Source organism: Garra rufa, chromosome 3 (assembly GCF_049309525.1).
Source record: "Garra rufa chromosome 3, GarRuf1.0, whole genome shotgun sequence".
Classification (NCBI taxonomy): domain Eukaryota; kingdom Metazoa; phylum Chordata; class Actinopteri; order Cypriniformes; family Cyprinidae; genus Garra; species Garra rufa.
The window spans coordinates 57,405,360-57,419,293 of record NC_133363.1 but is presented as its reverse complement, the minus strand read 5'-3'; the positions used below and the strand labels follow the sequence as shown (position 1 = coordinate 57,419,293).

The following is a 13,934-nucleotide window of genomic DNA, read 5'->3' as shown; positions in this document are numbered from 1 at the left end:
TATGAATAATCATCTATCTATCTATCTATCTATCTATCTATCTATCTATCTATCTATCTATCTATCTATCTATCTATCTATCTATCTATCTATCTATCTATCTATCATCTAATTCAATGAAGTATTATATAAATGCATGTATTGATTAATTGATTTGTTTCTTATCCATTGGCACTCCCTGGTGATTACAAAGGCTTAAGAAATTCAGGAAATGACGTCGTTCCACGCCCAGCATACTATTTCGGAGTCTCCTCTGTATTCACTAAGCCCGTCCCAGCAGTGTGCCAGTGGTTCCTAAGCAGCGGAAAATTGCAGCGTCGTACGTCAATAGCGCAGCGCCTCTTATGGCAACCAATGGATGACGTGAGGAACGCCAGCAGAGCAGGCGAGAAGCGGGATGCAGGTCCAGTATGCGCAACTGGAATGGAGAATCGCAACGACGTTGCTTGTATGGAAAAAAGATCGTAGCGAAGATATACAGCAATCAATCTGACTGGGACCTGCTGCTGCTGCGGACAGTGCGGGACCTGGACTTACCGCACGATTTTACTACGCGGAGAGGGAATGTCACGACGGAGCACAGGGGATAAATGTTAGATTCGTGTGTGCGTGAACATTTTTTTGCGGTTTGAAGGGAATATGGAGCGGCTTCTGACGCGACGCGCGCTTGGGAAGGCGTGAAAATATCGGTGACGTTACGGCGGAATGTCAATGAAACTGAGGCGATCGATATGAAATAAAAAATCCGTTTCTGGACAGCTGGAACAGCCCGAATTAAACACCTCTTCCCTCCTTCATGTGCTTGTGTGAATGCAAACGGGACGCCGCATTAACGGGACTGTTGCTGTTCTGAGACCTGTGGCTGGTTCGGAACCGTCATCTGGGTCGGTTCTGCGGCTCGGTGTGTGTGTGTATTTGCGGAGGATGGGAGATTTAAGAGAGTCCATGCAGAAGAAGGTCTCGGGAAGACGCGCTCATACTACAGGTGAGTCTTCGTATGGGCGACCCATATGAAAATTTACCATGGTAACCGCAGTTTCCGCCAGAAAATCGTAGTTACTACAGTTATTGCGCTAACGACAGTAAACATTTTTTTTTGGATATTGTAACGTTACATTGACAACATCCCTCTTAGTACATTCAGTACTGTGGTATCTGTGTTTGATTGTGTACAACTCAACACTTGACCACAAAATAGCCTAGTTACCTCAGAATACTGTTATCGCACTAACGAAAATTACCATGTTTTTCGGACTTGTAACGTTAGCATGGTAGTACTGTGCTATCCTTTGAAGTATTTTGAGTAGCTAATAGCATGGTATGCGAATATGGTAATCAATTTGTAAATATTAAATTACTTACATAAAGTACCATTTGATGCATATAGTACACTACCAGATTTTTATGTTTTTTTTTTATTTATTAGCATTTTTTGATTCAAAATACAGCCAAAGCAGTAATATTGTAAAATAGTTTTACTATTTAAAATAATGGTTTCTATTTGAATTTAGATCAGAAATCATTCTATGCTGATTTGCTGTTCAATCGTTTTTTAAATTATAATTATTATCAATATTTAAAACGGTTGAGTACTTTTTTTTTTTTTTTTAGAATTCTTTGAATAGAAAGATCCAAAGATCAGCATTTATCTGAAATAAAACACATTTGTAATATTATACACTATAGCATTCAAAAGCTTTGAGTACTATTAATTAAGTATGGAAATTAATACTTTTATTTAGCAAGGATGCCTTAAATTGATCAAAAGTGATGATATTTTTTAAGATGAATGCTGTTCTTCTTCTTTCTATTCATCAAAGAAACCTGAATAAAATCTACTCAGCTGTTGTCAACATAATAATATTAATCAGAATATTAGAATGATTTCTTAAGGATCATGTGACTGGAGTAATGATGCTAAAAAACAGCTTTGAAATCACAGGAATAAATTACATCTTAAAATATATTCAAGGAAAACAGTTATTTTAAATAGTGAAAAATATTTCTAAATTGTACTGTTTTTGCTGTGCTTTAGATCAAATAAATGCAGGCTTGGTGAGCAGAAGAGACTTCTTTAAAAACAAAAATCTTACTGTTCAAAAACTTTTGACTAACATACTAACATGGTGTTCTTGTAAGCAGATCCTTTAAATACTATAGTGTATTATTATGGTAATCATCAATTAAACTTTTAACAGTTTAATATATAATCTGAAATTCATAAGTCATAAATATTTAATACAGTTGTGGCACAGAAAGGTTGTTTGAACATGCTGCCATAATGTTTCTGTGGTATTCTTTGAATATATTAATGTGTGCAACTGTATTTTGCCAGGACCTAGTGATACCCATTGTGTTTGAGTAATTTTACAAGTCATACCTTGCAAGCCTGTATGAGTAACAGTGCGTTTATAAAGGAAGAGTTTTGCATTGCTTGCAGGCATATGAGCACACCCAACATCCCTGGTACATGACCAGGTAACCACAGCATATTGTGGTGATTTCATTGCTGGGATTAGGATGTATGTCTTATAAGTCTTGCTCAGGATCTCTGTGTGCTGTAGGATCTTCATGTCTACAGAAGATACATAGTATAAACTTGTCAGCGTCTAAACCAGAGGCTTTTAATTCTTAATGGAGAGGTTATGGCTGCATCTTCGAGGCTTGATGAAGCGCATCAGAGGTTTGAAGGGGCCAGCAAATGCATGCTCGCTGCGAGAGGAAATTGCTGTTAATTACTGAGTGTGGCTTTTTGTATATGGACAAAGTGCATGTTTTAGGATAGTTTTGTTGATGTGTCGTTTAGCTGATTTAACCCTGGAGCTGTATTTGAACAGATTATTGACCGATTATGGGATCTTCAGTGGCCAGTGTCCATTATGTAGTGTGGAGGATGTCTGATGACGGATATGGGGAAATAAGTTGCAAATAAGATTCACACAAAACTGCTGCTAAAATGAAAGCAGACAATGATCGCTATCTATTGACAACAACTGTTGATTCTAAGCGTTAAACTGCTGCAGGTATTGTCAAATATCAGATGATTCATTTGCTGGGCTGATATACAGTTGAACCAAAAATTATTGAGACACCAGATATCATTTTTGATATTTTATTTTTATTAGTACACTATAGCTCATTTATGTAAGTGATAGCAAAATAAAGTAAACTGACATATAAACATACCAGTAAAATTGATAAAAAATTGGGACCAAAATTATTCAGACGCTTTGACCTGACCATGTTTTGCTTAAGTGTTTTTTCTTTAATTGCTCATTTTAATTGCCTTTAACTGCCTTTTTATACAGACTGAACAAAATTAAGCATTGCTTGCTAATTGGTCAATGAAGTATTAATAGTTGTCTGAATTTTTCATTGATTGTAATTCTTTACATACCTTGCTGTCAAAGATGAATTTGTTTTTGATAGTTCTTGTCATATTTTATTACCATTTTATATAATGAGAGAAATGTTAAAGGTGTCTGAATAAATTTTGGTAAACTATTATAAAAGTATTATTTTCAGAAACTTTCATCCAGGCGTGGCTCTGTTCTGGTATGAAACGCTCATTTGTATAATCCAGTTAATTCCAGATGGATAAAATTAAGTTCCACCTTTGTGTTTTTTCTGTTTCATGTTCAATGTCATGCATTTCTTGTGAAAAGTGATTATTTATATTCTGCGTTCTATAAAGAATATCTTTTTGGACTGCTAATGCAAAGACATTTTTATTTTTATTTAAAATTATTTATATAATTTTTACATTTCAATACACCTCATGCAATTTTATTATATTGTATTTTCTATTTTATTTTGTTTGGTTTTATTTAATTTTTTATCTCAACTAGAAGATTTCATAATTATAGCCTTGGCTGCTGACATTGCATTAAAACTTCTTCAATTTCTCCTACTGTTTCTACTTCGGATATTCATCATTTTGTCTAAGAAAATAATATGCAAGCATCGTTTCATGTGCAAAAACCCAAGACGGCCTGAATAAGCATATTTAAATTGTGATTATTTATACTGAAAAAAAATGTCAAGAGTTAAAATCCTGCAATCAGGTCTATTCTTAAACAGATGTAGTTTCTACCCTGTATTTCTTGACCTTCCAAACCTTCCAAACCTGGCAACTGCATTTCATAAAAGCGTTGATGATCTGAAAACACGGATAAACTCCATTAGCGATCTTCATTGCGATGTTCTGCTTAAATTGAAGTGTACAGCCAGTCTGTGTTTCTTTATAAGGCTTCTTGCGCAATTTGCTTCTGCTAAATCTGCAAGCAAATATTCTCCATGACGTTCTGTAATAAATCCAAACGCGAATCTCAAATATGTTTGCGATTGTGGCTCCTGAATAAATGCAGTTACGCAAGCTCTGTGAGACAATGGTCTTTTTGCTGTTTTAATAGAAAAGCATTAACATAATTTGATATTATTAAAGGTTATATAAGAAATGGCAGTGTTTTTCTGCTTTTAAGAAAAGCTTATGAAAGTTTGACAAGTTTTCATAATGTAAAGGGTATGTTAATGTATGCATTAATGTAATAAATCAGGAGATGATTTAACCTTTATCGTGCAGCCTTGCTTTTCCAGCATTCCCCTTGAAGAACAAGCAAAGCAACGCTATTTTCTAATCAAATGCTGAATGTTTTGCTCTGTGTTGTACTACATATTGAGGTGTAGATGGGTTCTTGAATTTGCCTGGAGGCTCCACTTGGCCTTCTGAAGCAGGCTTATATACCTCTTTTGTATTCTCCAATATTGGACTGCACAGAGCAGTGTCAAGCCTCTCACAGCATAAACAATCGTCCGATCAAAGGATGCCCTTTGTATGATAATTCAGTTCATGAAGAGTAATTGTTATTTTGCCCTGAGTCTTTCCAGTCTTTGCTCACAGTGATGCAATAGACATACTTAAGAAATGATTGCAAGATTGCAGTGCACTTCCTCTGGTGCATCCTGTACTGTGTTCGCAGAAATATTCATTGATTATAGCGATGCTAATTGTAAATAAAATGTTATTGGATTTGATTTTCTTTATACATTGATTACAAATTATACGTATACTTAAAATAATTCAAACCACAATAATAACCACTGAAATTACTGGTTTGGTAACTACTGCCATTTGGTCTTATTATTAAAACAGGAGCAGAATGAAATTTTGTGTAAATATTTAGTAAAACAAAAGACTGAGTGCAACAATTTAACAATTCATTTGGTTGACTCATGTTTTCTAAATGAGATTCAATGTCAGTGTTAAAGGAGAAGTTGACTTCCAGAACAAAAATGTACAGATAATTTACTCACCCTCTTGTCATCTAATGGTGCGTTCACACCGCACACTTTGTCTGCGTCAGGCAACGCACCTAACGCATCTAGTTTGACGCATGTACGTTGAAGCTGGCAACGCTTGCTTTTTGGTGCGTTCACACCGCACACGTCAGGCAACGCTCCCAACGCATCTAGTTTTTTGCACACTTCCCCTGAATAAACCATGGCAAACTATTGGGACTGGACATTTTGGAATCCTCTCATGACCATGTTTCGCTAGCTAACGAAATGGGAAATAATTACGTTGAGAAAAAATTTGACATCCCGATCTCTTCAGCGATCTTCATCCAAGCAAGTTCTTTTACATTCCTGTCTTTATACAACAACGAGGACGGATCTTACAATTCTCTGCGATTGCAGACGGCTAGAATAAGCTTGTAGCCGTCTGCAATCGCAGAGAATTGTATGTTGTTGTTTTTTCTGCTCCCGCTTCATTCAAAATACGTGTGGTGACGTCGCTACAGTGAGACGCTCTGATTGGTTGACGCACTGCGTCAAGTGCGTCAAGTCCGTCAAAAGTTCAGCTAGCTGAACTTCTGCGTTGCTTGCGTTTGCTGCGTTGACGCTTGAAACGCAGGTAACGCTTGAAAAGTTGACGGATCCAACGGACACAATGCAACGCAGAGCCTCTGACGGACCTCTGACGGACTCAACCATTGACTTTACATGTAATCTTGCCGCAACTGACGCATGACATTTGGGGCGGTGTGAACGCAGCATAAGATGTTCATGTGTTTCTTTCTTCCGTCATAAAGAAATTATGTTTTTTGAGGAGATGCGTTTCGGAATGTCCTCCATAGTGGACTTCTATGGTGCACCAAGTTTGAACGTCCAAAATGTAGTTTAAATGCAGCTTCAAAAGGCTCTAAATAATCCCAGCCAAGGAAAAAAAAAATCTAGCATCTTATCTAGCGAAACAATCGGTTAATTTCTAAAATAAATATACAATTTCTATACATTTTAACCTCAAATGCTCGTCTTGTTTAGCTCTGCATAAACAGTTAGGGTATGTCAAAAAACTCCCATCTCATTTTCTCCTCCAACTTCAAAATCATCCTACATTGCTGTTTTTGCCTTTTTTTTGTAGCCTCCTTGCGCGTTCACTTTGTAAAAACTGCGTCGGTACTTTTGCTGCAATGTAGGGCGATTTTGAAGTTGGAGGAGAAAATGAAATGGGAGTTTTTCGACATACCCTAACTGTATTGACCCGAATGCACTGAGTTCACAAAGAGCTAGACAAGATGAGCATTTGAGGTTAAAAAGTATATAAATTGTATTTTGTAGATTAAAATTTTTTTGTAGAAAATAACTGAACCTTGAGGGGCACGGGGAGAATTTCAAAATGATTGGACAGAAACATTTGCTTTTATTGAAAGCTATGTGCTCTGCTCTGTCTGGTTTGCTCAGATCAATTGTCGTCGCAAAACTGATTTAAGTCCGATCTTCAGTTCCCGCATTATATTTAAAATTAAAGTAGATCACACAAGGAAAGCGATGCTCTCACACAATTCTTATTTTACCATTTTGGGAGAAGTAAAATTTGCATATGTGGTTTCAACAACCAGATGCAGTTTTGTCTGGAATGCTGCCCAGACTACCTCCTGAAGTGGTCTGAGCAATCGAATTTAAATAAGTCTCGAAAGCGTTTCAGCGTTTCAGAGGGCATTTACACCTGGTCTTTTTACGATCGGGTAGATATCCGATCAGAGAAAGCGCATGAAGTGACCGGGTGTAAACAAAGTACTGCGTGAGTGAAAGCCAAAATAAGTAAATGCTATTTTTATAGTAAAGTATTAGTTTATTTAAAATTGTATTTGTGAAAAAAAACTATTAACCAGAATTTAAAAATGTGCATGATTTTCATTCATGCATTCAACATGTGATGCTTCATATTTATTTATTTATTGTTATTGAAAACCTTTATTTTTATTGTAATATATTGTTTTTTTCTATGGCTCTTTTGAAAAAATGCATTTGCCAAAAAATAAAAAATGTCTCTTTGGTTTAAAAAAAAAAAAAAAAAAAAAAAAGTTCCCAACCACTGATTTAGAGCCTTTGAAGATGCATTTAAACTGCATTTTGGATGTTCCAACCATTGAAGTCCACTATATGGAGAAAAATCCTGAAACGTTTACCTCAAAAAACATAATTTCTTTTTGTCTGAGGAAAGAAAGACATGAACATCTTGAATGACAATTTTTGTTGTGGAAGCGAACTTCTCCTTTAAGTTTAGCACTTCTCAACCTTTTTTACATTTGCAGATCTGTGTTGTTATAAAACATTGATGGCACGGAACATGTTTCGTGTATGTATATGATATCCAGTATGTGCAATATGATGCAGGCAAATGTTCCCTGAAAATACATCCCTCTGCAAGAACAACAGAGACATTGTCCGCTCAGCATCCTGCAGTTTGTCACCAAAAAGAACGAACATCAAAAGATTGTATGTGGCCTAGAGAAATTAAAATTGTATTAGCTTCTGTAATACATTATTGAGCAATGCGTGGATCCTCAGGCCTCAGATAATTTTAATCACAGCTTTTCCTTTATGTCTTTTAATGGCACGGTAAAAAAAATTGGCAGAACCATGCAGAAGTCCATCTCTCTTGCATTCTAAATTTCGAAAATCAAGATTGCTTTTAGTAGTTGACCAATATGTGTTTATTGTGGGTCATTGTTAACAGTCTGTTTCAGCAATCACAGTGTGATCCTGTTCAGGCAAATTTGTCTTTTATTTTAAAGTAATTGACTCTGGGAGTTAATCATCACCTCGCATTGATTATAATGGGTCCGGATTATTCAGGATTTCCATCAGCGCTGGCACTTCCAACTCTAGTCAGGCTTTTCAGTCAGTGTCTTGAGCTATAAAGTGATTCATGTATGAATCAGTCCATTGATTGACGTTTTCTTTGGTGTTATCACATGCATGTATCAAAGTGCGTTCGTGATCGATAAAGCTTCTAATTATAGTTGCAGAAATATTCTCGCATTTTTGCATTCTGTCTGTGCTGTTTTGTAATTGTTTGTAATTTGTTTTTTTTTTACGCATGCGTCAGATGGACGTCACAGATCATTGTTTAGCAGCTTGTTGTTTTTTTTAATCATCTCACATAGTAAGTGTCACATTTTTATGACACCGTATCAAGGGTTCATTTGAGTTGCATGTGTTCCTTTCATCTCCCAAACAGTTTATGTGGCATTATGTCTAAAAATAGACCCGGACGCAAATGAATTGGTGGATTATGGCCATTTAGAATACATATTGTGTCCAATTTTACTGTCACAGTTCATTTTGTTTCAGCAGTTTTGGTTGCATTTCATTAATTGTGACCCTGGACCACAAAACCAGTCTTAAGTCGCTGGGGTATGTTTGTAGCAATAGCCAAAAATACATGGTATGGGTCAAAATTATTGATTTTTCTTTTATGCCAAAAATCATTAGGAAATTAAGTAAAGATCATGTTCCATGAAGATTTTTTGTAAAATTCCTACTGTAAATATATCAAAATGTAATTTTTGATTAGTAGTATGCATTGTTAAGAACTTAATTTGGACAACTTTAAAGGTGATTTTCTCAGTATTTTGATTTTTTTGCATCCTCAGATTCCAGATTTTCAAATAGTTGTATCTCGGCCAAATCTTGTCCTATCCTAACAAACCATACATCAATAGAAAGCTTATTTATTGAGCTTTCATAAGATGCATACATCTCAGTTTTGTAAAATTTAACCTTATGACGGGTTTTGTGGTCCAGGGTCACAATTGTTCTAATGTTGTTTATTTGGTTATTTAGTGCTATATTTATTTTGTATTTTTTACATTTGTTTTTATAAATTATAATATGCATGATAAAAATATAATATACACAACCAGTCAAAAGATTTTAATGTTTTTTAAAAAAGAATTTTCTGCTCACCAAGCCTTGTTGTACTTGATCCAAAGTACAGCAAAAACTGTAAATGTTTAAAATAGTTTTACTATTTAAAATAACTGCTTTCTATTTGAATATATTTTAAAATGTAATTCTTTTTCTGCAATCAAAGCTACATTTTCAGTATCATTACTCCAGTCTTCATTGTCACATGATTTGCTGTTCAAGAAACATTTTTTATTATTATCAATATTTAAAACAGCTGAGTACATTTTTCAGGATTCTTTGATGTATAGAAAGATCCTAAGATCAGCATTTATCTGAAATAAAAAGCTTTTGTAACGTTATGCACTATACCATTCAAAAGCTTGGAATTAAAATTAACCAAAAGTGATGAATAAAACATGTATAATGTTACAAAAGATTTCTATTTCAGATAAATGCTGTTCTTCTGATCTTTCTAATTATCAAAGAAACCTGAAAATATCTACAGAATATTAGCATGAGTAATGATGCTAAAAATTCAGCTTTGAAATCACAGAAATAAATTACATTTTAAAATATTTTCAAATAGAAAACAGTCATTTCAAATAGTAAAAATATTTCAAAATTTGACTGTTTTGCAATTTAGATGAAATAAATGCAGACTTGAGCAGAAGAAACTTATTTGAAAAACATTAAAAATCTTACTGTTCACACACTCTTGACTGATAGTGTATATTATATACTATGTATAAAAAACAAATTGTCTCCTTGTGTGCTCCTACAGGTTTGATTATAGTCAGCATTGGAGATGGTCAACACTGAGACCAGAAAAAAATAGCAAAAATATTTTCTCCTCACTTCAGGCTGCTTTCGTTTATGACTCATTTGGATGAGGTGTTATGGATGTACAATCTCATAATACAAGCATTAGCATATCATTCATATTAATAAGGCCACAGAGTGAGGCTGGATGTACTTCTACAAGCATTTCACAAGCTATTATTTTGCTATCTAATGCACTGACATTCAGATGTTTTCAAGTGTGGCTCAAGCACTTTTCGGGGGCAAGTGGGCGTCATGATATCCTACCAGTGCTTAAAGGAGGCTTTATCAGGATTGCATGACTTTGAAGTCATCCGAAACCTCATCATATAACAGGACGGTTGTTTGAAGTGTGTCATCTGCTCATGAAATTTTCTGTCTTCAAGTGTGGTTTAACCACAGCAGCGGTAGATTATGTGATGACGAGATGTTTGCATAGTCATGGGGCAAATATTTTTGGAGGAGGCGTGGCAGTCTGAAGGTGACTGACAGGCTACAAGACTCGTTTTTTAGTTTCAGACAGCTACACACGGTTGCTAATTTGCACACGCAGTGGAGAGCAGGAGTGACTGCCCACTTTTTGTGGCTTTGCTTCTGGAAATATGTTTCCTGTTTATTTTTTCTCTATAGGAATTTCTAACCAAACTAGCTAGCACAGTGATATATCATGACGTTACAACCTTTAATATAATGCATATTGCTCAATATTCAAGCTTGGTCATGTTTGAAGATCAGAAAAAGGCATAACGCATGAGAAAGGTATGTGCATTTAGATAATCATCCCTTGAAGCACTGTAAATGACATAAACCAAACATACTGTGCTATACTATACTTAACTTAAAGCCATTGATGAGCATTAAAAAACAATATTTTAGGTTTGTTGTTAAATATTAAAATATTTACAAGGTCTTTTGAGAGTGACAGTGACTTCTAGGAAGTCTATGATGAAAATTGTTGGTATTCAAGTTCTTTATTATTATTTTTAAAAATGTGGGAAAAATATATACATTTAAAACTTTTTATATCAAAATATATTTTATATAATAATTATAATTATAAAGTAAACATCATTATTAAAGTTCTTCGTCATTATTATTTTAAATATAAAAATATAATTAATATATCATTTTATATTAAGATTTTTAATTGTACATTTGTTTTTATTTTATTATATAAGAATAGTTAATAAAATATAGATTTTTTTTATTTTTAAATATATTAACATACCATTACATATTAAGGATGTATATTTTTAACTATTTAAAATATAGTCATATTTATGTAAATGTAATGTGATATGTTAATTATATATATATATATATTAAGGTTTTTTTATTTATACATTTTTTAATTATATAAGAATAGTTAATAAAAAATAGATTTTTGCATTCATTATTATTAAATATATTAATATATCATTAGACATTAAGGATATATATATATATATATATATATATATATATATATATATATATTATTTATTTAAAATTTATAAAATATAGTTATTTAAATATGTGATATGTTAATTATAATTATATAATTAACATCATTATTACAGTTCTTCAACATTATCATTTAAACAAATGTTATTAATATATCATTATATGTTACGAATTGTTAATTAAACATTTTTATGTTTATTATATAAGAACAGTTAATAATATAAGATTATTTTTGCATTATTAAATATATTAATATTTGGTTACATATTAAGGATGTATATTTTTAAATATATTTAAATTATAATTATATGAATGTTATATGATATGCTAATTATATAATAAATATAATTATATAATTAACATTATAATTAAAGTTGTTCATTATTATTTAAAAAAATCATCAATATAATATATATAGAAGATTTTTAATTATATATTTATTTTTATTATAGAATTATTACATTACATATTAAGGGTGTATATTTTTTAAATATATTTAAAAATAGTTACAATTATATACATTTGTTATGTGATGTTAATTATATAATAATTATATAATTAAGATCATTATTAAAGTTCTTCATTATGATTTAAAAAAAGATTAATATATCATTATATATATATTATATAAGGATTTTAATTATATATTTACATTTTTATTATATAAGAATAGGTGGTAATAATAAAAGATAGATTTTTGCATTATTAAATATATTAATATATTATTACATATTAAGGATGTATATTTTTAAATATATTAAAAATTATATAATTAACATCATTATTAAAATTCTTCATCATTATTATTTAAAAAATATTTTTATGTATCATTATATATATTAAGGATTTTTAATTATATATTTTATTTTTTACATAAGAATAGGTGGTAATAATAAAAGAGAGATTTTTGCATTATTAAATATATCATTACATATTAAGGATGTTTGATTTATACTTTTTTTATTTTGTTTCTATTTTGTTCATTTTTATAATATTTTTAGTACATTTTAAATGGTTACATTTTAAAGATAAATATTTTTTTAAACAAGTTCTGTTCATATAGAAAAAATATATATACTCATACTATGTACTTATTGCGTACTAATCTCAGTGATAGGTGAAAAGATTATCCATGTTATTGTTAAAATTCAGTATCTGCAGATAATTCATTTCCTGCTCCCCAAATTGAGATGATGTGCTGTGCGTCCCAAGTTGAAGTATTTTTAACTTGATGTGACGTGCTTATGTCAGGAGACGCTGAAAAACAACCAAAGACGTCTATCTGCCGCATGTGTACATTAACCAGTGGTTGAAAAATAGCACAGGCAGAACGCAAGGAAATCTCCAGAGTGCACAAAGGCAAATATTCAGTCCTACAACAAGTACAGTATTGATACAAGGAAGCAGCATGAAAGTGACCAGCTGACTGTATCCTGCTTTGCTCTGCTCTGTCTTTCTCATTCTCCTTGCCACACGCTCAACACTTTTTCCCCCTGTCATGCCCTATTTATTTTTTAACACGCTGCGTTCCACCCCCAACTCATTCCTCGGCATGCCAATACATAATCCCTCTTTTCCATTATGAAGTCAACACTTTATTGAATGCATTTCAGGGCCAAACACTGAATGTTTCCACTTTATGACCATCTTCCTGAACTGTTACCGTTTAAACCATCCATTGTCTTTTTTCTTTTCTTTTTTTGCCCAGCGTATCAATCATTGACCAGATTCAACCAGATTTTTTCCTAACCTTCCTTTCAGTTCTGATGGTGTTTTGCATTCAGTCTTTCCACTTTGAGTTACAGTTAGTCACAAACATAATGATTTTTCCCCTCATAACTTTGGGCTTTATAGATGAACCTAGATGAGCTAATGGCACATTTTCCACAGTAGGGAAATTTTCAGAGACATTTCCATCATTTCTTATTGCTATAAATGATCAGATTTTCATGATGCAGAAGTGCATCATCAAACTTCTTTTTAAAATAACTTTTAAATAAGAAAATCATAAAATGGAACATTTAGTTTAAAGGAACACTCCACTTTTTTTGGAAATAGGCTCATTCTCCAACTCCCCCCGAGTTAATAAGTTGAGTTTTACCATTTTGAAATCCATTCAGCCGTTCTCCTGTTCTGGCGATATCAATTTTAGCATAGCTTAGCATAGATCATTGAATCCTATTAGACCAATAGCATCGCGTTCAAAAATGTCCAACGAGTTTCCATATTTGTTGTATTTAAAACTTGACTCTTCTGTAGTTATATCGTGTACTAAGACCGGTGGAAATGCAAAGCTGCGAGTTTCTAGGCTGATAAGATTAGGAACTACACTTCCATTCCGGCGTAATAGTCAAGGAAGTTTGCTGCCGTAATATGGCCGAAGCAGGAGCAGTAATACCACGCAGCACATGTGCAAATGCTAAACTAGCTGGGAACTCATTTCTGATAATACTCCGCCTGCTTCGGCCATATTA

General features: G+C 32.9%; 1 protein-coding gene across 1 annotated transcript in view; it reads left to right on the top strand.

Annotated features, from left to right (window-relative positions):
* The first annotated feature begins 446 nt into the window (after positions 1-446).
* dagla (diacylglycerol lipase, alpha) overlaps positions 447-13,934 on the top strand; it is a 61,102-nt gene continuing 47,614 nt past the window's right edge. The window contains exon 1 of the mRNA XM_073836713.1: positions 447-985. The gene's annotated coding sequence lies outside the window, so the exon portion shown is untranslated. The remainder of the gene's footprint in view (positions 986-13,934) is intronic.